The following is a 6823-nucleotide window of genomic DNA, read 5'->3' as shown; positions in this document are numbered from 1 at the left end:
TTAGATGACCTTAAGGAACTCTTCAACCCCAAGATTCTATGACTCTGCCATTCTACTATCATCTACCAAATTAGGACTTCCTTGCAAATATCCTAAGAAGCCCCAAACTCCTCGCTATTCCAGGAACAAGCCCTGCACTGAGGTTAGTGAGTCAATAGTGACTCAGTGTGAGTATTTACCCATGCGGTTCCTGTGCCTGGAATGTCTTTCTCTCACTTCTCCGCCTCTCAAAATCCTCCTTGTTCATCAAGGCTCAACTCAAAGATAAATTTGGAAATCAAGGTTTCTGGAAAGCATTGAACTATGTTGTTCCCTCTCTGGGCCCAGTGGCATTTAGCTTGTAGCACTATTAAAACACTTACTGTATTTTACTCATACTGGCATTCACTATTTCTCAGTCGGCTTCCCTACTAGCTTTTGATTTTCTTGAGGGCAGGGACCATAGCTTCCTTCTTCTATAATGCTTCAAGGTGCAAATCTCTTAGTCTTGCTTTGCACCCAGCAGATATTCAACAAGTAAATGAATATGGCACCAGGTAATACCTGTACTCATTATTATCAGGAGGGAATTAGATATGACCACTGCTTGAAGTAGGAAAAAGAATAACCTATTGGTTTAACTAAGAACCCTCTCTCCCAGTCTCTGCTCTGTCCTTCTCTACTCACTAGCTATGTGACCCTGGACATGTTGCCTAGCATCTTCATGCCTCAGTTTCTTCATCTAGACAATAGCAATAATAATAGTATCTACTTCCGGGGCACCTGGGTGGCTCAGTCGGTTAAGCATCTGCCTTCGGCTCAGGTCATGATCCCAGGGTCCTGGGATCGAGCCCCACATCGGGCTGCCTGTTCAGTGGGAAGCCTGCTTCTCCCTCTCCCACTCCCCCTGCTTGTGTTCCCTCTCTCACTGTGTCTCTCTCTGTCAAATAAATAAATCTTAAAAAAAAAAAATAATAGTATCTACTTCCTAATATTGTTGCAAGGATTAAGTACAAAACAATCCATGTCAAGCACCTAGGTCAGTATCTACCATATAGTTAATCCTCACTATAAATTAGCAATTATTATGATTATGATTAGACATTCCTCCCCTCCAAAAGATTTTTGGTTTAAATGTATCATTTAAGGGTATGAAAAAACAGAAATTACAAAAGAAGACAGATGATTGATTTTATATTTGGTAAAGTTTCAGTCAGGCTAGGTTTGCCTATCAGGCAAAATTAATTTGAGATATAACTTAAGAAAGAAACCTCTATTTGTATTGAATTAGAAAATAGTGTAATGATAGAAAGACTGAATATGGCTACCAGCAAGAACTCCTGTAGGTGATGGGCATTAAAGACAACCTCTCCTTTACAGGTAAAGAAACAGATGGTTTGGAAAAGTTCAGTGACTCACCCAAGGTCATACAGCTAAGGTCAGAATGAGGAGACTCACAACTTTCCAGGTCTGCCTGGCTGCTTAGCTGTTGCTCTTTCCACTGCACCCTGCTGCCTCCCAGTTACATGGCTGAGGCCAAGACAGATTCGAGATGCTCTTACTCCAAAGCCTCGCAGGCCCCAGTTCTTCATTGCTAGCACTCTGTGGGCAGCAAGCCTAATTTCAGACTGATGGGGCTGAGGCTGCTGATACTCCCCTAGCCTTAGGGAGAACTGACTCACGGGCTCAGACAGGCTGGGGCCCGCAGGTGGAGGTTATGTGGGGCTCCATCTGTGAAAGGCTGGGGACATGATAAACATGGAGGGTCTGAGGCCTAGCTGACGTGCATTTAACCCAGAAGAAGTAAGAGAACACTACATGGTTCTACATCTAGTATGCCCAGGAAGACAAATCCAAGAATGTATCAAGTGACACCCAAATGTCAAGACAAGCAAAAGGATTTTCAATCTTTTTGGAGGAAGAAGCAAAAATCAGGAAGGGATAGTTCTCTCAGCCCCTTGCTCTTTGAGAATTGGTGTGATGTTAACAAAGAATTGAAAGGAGGCAGAGTTACTTTGATCTCAAGCAAAAGAATGATATTCACTGCAGAGGTTAGAGAAAACAAGAAACTGAAGGCCACATGAGAGGAAGAGGAGGTGGTCAAAGCACATTTTGCTGCTTTTCTTGAGCCTTGGGCTTTAAAGAATTACATACCAAATGGATTGAATGACTAATATTGATCTTTATATTATTAATACATTATATTTGTATAGACCTTTTCAGTTACAAAGAGTTATTATTTCAACAGTCAACAAATTCAATTTAACAAACATTTATTGAGTTTTTGCTTATGCAAAGTGCAGTTGCTTTTCCCCATTCAAATTGGATGACGTGACCTCTAAAGTCTTTCCTAAATACAGATCAAGCATACCCTACTGGAAGCTGTTTTTTATGGTTTTTTTTTAGTATTTAAATCATCACCATGGAAGTAAAAAAATAAAATACCTCTCATCATTTTTACGCATACAGAGACTAAGCACTTACTCGGATTATTAACAATTTCAAATACATGGAGCCTGAATTAATGAAGTTAATGAACTCTGGGTTATGGAGGGCTCTTGGTGCACCTCTGCCATGTGCCAGGGAAAAGGGGAGCCATGGATGAAATGAAGCATCTTCCTGAAGAGCCAATTACTTGAGGATTTACGTGTGTGTGTGTGTGTGTGTGTGTGTGTGTGTGTATGTGTTGGGGTGGGAGGGTGTAAAGTGCATATTTGTATTAAAACAAACAACCATTTTCTATTTTGTGGAGTAGAGGACAAAGTCTGCTCCTTTGAGCTTTGTTATAGTCCAGTCCTAGTGCAATAGGGATATTTTTTTAAGTGCTAAAGTCTGAAAAGTACTTAATCTTAACATACTTAATATACTTAATACTTAATATGCTAAATACTAATATACTTACTTGTAGGTATATTAAAACTTCATTAATTCAGGCTCCATTTGTTAAAATTTTTAATAATCTGAATAAGTGCTATAGTCTATGCATATATAAAAATGATATTTATTTTTTTAAGTTCCATGGTGATGATTTAAATACTAAAGAAAACTTATTAAAAACACCCTCACTCTATAAGGAGTACTTTATATTCAAATACTTAATACACAAATTATAAGTATTCTTCTCTCCTCATCAAAGTAGATGTGGAAAGTTGATCAGTCTCATTTTGAATTGCATTATGTATTTGAACTTTTACAAAACTTCCTTTCATTTTCTTTAACAATATTCTTATAATCAAGGCTTTTCCTTCACTTTTTTTTCCTTCCTGCCATTCGTCATAATCACTAAGGTTTTAAATCACTAACCACCTCCCATTTTCTACCACATAAACCTTCTAAAGAAGGTGTGGTTTCCTAGCTCCTAGTTGGGCGAGTTGTAACAGGGTCATTGTACTAAGGTTTCCCAATACGGTTACCCTTGGAATGACCTTGTTAGCTTCAATTCAGAGGAAAATCTTGGCAAACAATAACCCAATGGGCCATTCCCCAGGGAAACCCTGACATGCCTAAAAATGATATTAATCATTTCTAGCCCTGAACCATTTATTCTATTTAGATAGAAGACAATTGTCACAAATTTCCCTTCCAAAGTCAGTAGAACAAAAGTTTACAGATTAATTCCCAACTTTAATGAATTCCCTGTTAAGAAGGTGGCACATTCTATGTAAAGGTCATTTGCTGCAAACACAGTATGTTGCAAGAGCATTGAGTTTTTAATTCTCGTTATTGCTTCATGCATCATTTATCCCATACCACACTGTTCCCTCGGCACCAGCTCTACACCTCCTGTCCCGGTGCTTAGGACCAAAGGAACAAGTTGCGTGGGGAATGGAAAACATGTTATCTTGGCCACAGTAGAAGAGCTGTGTGTGGCATGGGAAATATCACCTCACCTCTCTGGACTTTAGTTTCCCTAACTATGAAATGCAAGGATTGGATAAGCATCATCTTTTTGATGACTGCCAGCTCCAGTGGTACCTGCTTCTACGTTGTGAAGCAGGAAGAGGTGAGATTGGAAAGGTGGTGGCAACCGATGAGTGGCAGGGGTGGGTAGTTGAAGGAAGACTCTGAATGCATGACTGAAGAGCTTGAATTTTCTACAACAGACAGGGGAATCAATTCAGGTTCCTGAGAAGCTGGGAGAAGTAATGGAAGTGGTGTGAGAGTTAGATCAATCCAACTAGTGGGTGGGAGTGGATTCAGGGATGTCACACATACACAATGATAGGAAAGTCCAGACAAATATCTTATTATTTTTGCCTCCCATGAGGGAAAAGATTAACTCTGGTCTTATTGAAAAGAGCCAATTAAATAAAAAATTGTAAGCCTGAGGAAAAATGCAGGGCTTGACTTCTTGGAATCCTCCAGTAGTCATCCTCACCCATACCCCTGCATGAGTGCAGGCCTTTAAAATTTCCAAACAGTTTTCACAGGTGCTATCTCATTTCATCCCCCTCAAAACCCAAGTATTTTCCAACAATGAAAACAGTCCTAAGCCAAGGCCAAGAAGCAACTAACCAGACTCTTTTAGGCAACCTGGCTGCTTTAGAATTTCATTATGGAAAGGTTCGCTCAGCTGATGGCTACTCAGAGGTACTCTTGTGCAGTGAGCCATGAGCAGTGACACATGGAAGTCTACCTCCTGGGGTCAGCTGAATGGTAGATGGGATCCCTGACTTCCTAGACATCCTCTTGAGTGTATATTGACTCAGTTATGCGCCCCAACCTCTTGGGAGATGAGAGCCTCTTCCACAGCCTGGTGCGTTTCAGGGCCATTTTCTTCTCATCTGAAGATGGAGTAGGCATCTGTCACATGGGAGCAATCCAAAGGCAAGGAAATAGGTTTTAAATAACCTGACAATTCCTATTGATAAGTGTGTCTACTTAAAGTGTGGTGTTAGTTGATTAGGACCCCAAGACTGAACTCAGTCTCTGTTATCCATGTTGGCCATGGGTATAGAAATGGAATAAATGGTGTCACAGGTACTCGTTTTTGCTGTGCCTATCCTTAGGGCTTAAAAACCCCACCCATGGATTTACCTTTACCAAGATGTTTTCTAATTTGCCCGGTCATTAAGTTAGTACAATGCCCAGTTACTACTATTGCCTTCAGCAGGTCCCTCATCAACTGTCTGGAAGGCCATCTCTAATACTCTCTCCCTTCTGGGTTATGTGAGGCTTCTTTGCCGTTCACGATGGAGTGATATTTTTGGCAAATCATCATTTGGCTGCCAGCATAGTATGCATCCTCTTCCTAAAGCAAGGTAATCCTAATTTTGGCAGGGAACAAGTTGTTTCTTTTGGGAGCATGATGAGGCCTCTTTATAAGTTGTCATTTGGATGCCAATAGGTTATAGCCTCAACAGTAAAGTTCAAGGCAAGGGACCGGTCTTCTAAATGGCCACCTGGCAAGAGCACTGAAGTCTGTCCCCAAATTCACTGGGTTCTGGACTACTTTCCAAAGGAAAAAAAAAATCTATTTGATTGCTTGATGAGGTTTCAGCCAGTCTCTAAAATTTGCAAGTTTTGACTCATTCACTTTGGAGATAAATTTTCATGTATCTTTGCCAAAATCCTATAAGATTACCACTGTCCCTGCAAATGCACAAAATCTCAGTGTGAATGATCTCAGTTTAGTTTGTACTTTCTTCATCAGGGAAATTCCAAACTACTGCTCAATTTTCCATTGTATTAGCAAGTAATGCGAATCTTAACTTAGATAGAGGAATACTTGTCTCTGAGCCAGCTTTTAGCTTCCTGAGTGATCATCATGCTCAAGTTGCTCCTCCAAGATACCACTGGAGTCAGGACAGTTTTGCCTCTAAGATAAACATTAGTATGCCCATATCTTCATAGTGTACTCTTACCTACTTCTAATCCTTGATTTCCTTTGCTTAATTATTTTTTTTAACTATTCAAAATTGCTTTGTAACCTGACCTCACCTTCATAATTATGACTCCACATATAGAGGCCTCTAATGACTTCTTAAAGATAAAATATCATTTTGCAGTCTTTTTTAAAAAAGATTTTATTTATTTGACAGAGAGAGACACAGCGAGGGAGGGAACACAAGCAGGGGGAGTGGGGGAGGGAGAAGCAGGCTTCCTGCCGAGCAGGGAGCCCAATGTGGGGCTCGATCCCAGGACCCTGGGACCATGACCTGAGCCAAAGGCAGACGCCTAATGACTGACCACCCAGGCGCCCCTGCAGTCTTTTTTTTTTTTATACAGACATATATGCATATTCCCTCATTTTCTTGATATATATCATATGCTACCTTGGACCAATAGTAATCTCTTATAGTCATCCATCCGATCATTCATTAAACAAATATCTGTTGAGGACCTTCAATATACCTAGTCTAGATCTTATCCCTTTCCAGGCAGATTAAAAATTATTAAGGGCACTGATCATGTCTTGTGTTCTTTTTTGATTCACTTTCATTAAGAACAATACTTTGCACATAATAGATGCTCAGTGTTTGTTCACTAATTAAATTCCATTTGTAACCATATGTCAAATCTGGTGGGACCCTGTATGTACATTTTTCCTTTAAAAAAATCTCCAATTCATATATCAGATGCCATAAACATTGCTCTACACTCTGAGTGTATTGGTTTCCAACACATCTATTTATTTTTATGCAATTATTAAACACCAGTCACTATAACACATAAGGTAATAGGCTGAAGAGAAAAAGAAGGCCCATGAAAATTTTTTTAAAAAAGGATGTCACCTTATAAACTACCCTTGTTTCATGAGAGACTTCTCTTGCCTGTTCAGAGCATACCTTCATATCTTTTAAAAAAATATTATTCTGAGAATGTAGTGGATGTCATATATCTA

The sequence above is a fragment of the Halichoerus grypus genome, chromosome 1, assembly GCF_964656455.1.
Source record: "Halichoerus grypus chromosome 1, mHalGry1.hap1.1, whole genome shotgun sequence".
NCBI lineage: Eukaryota > Metazoa > Chordata > Mammalia > Carnivora > Phocidae > Halichoerus > Halichoerus grypus.
The sequence above is the reverse complement of the archived record's forward strand: the minus strand, read 5'-3'. Positions refer to the sequence as shown.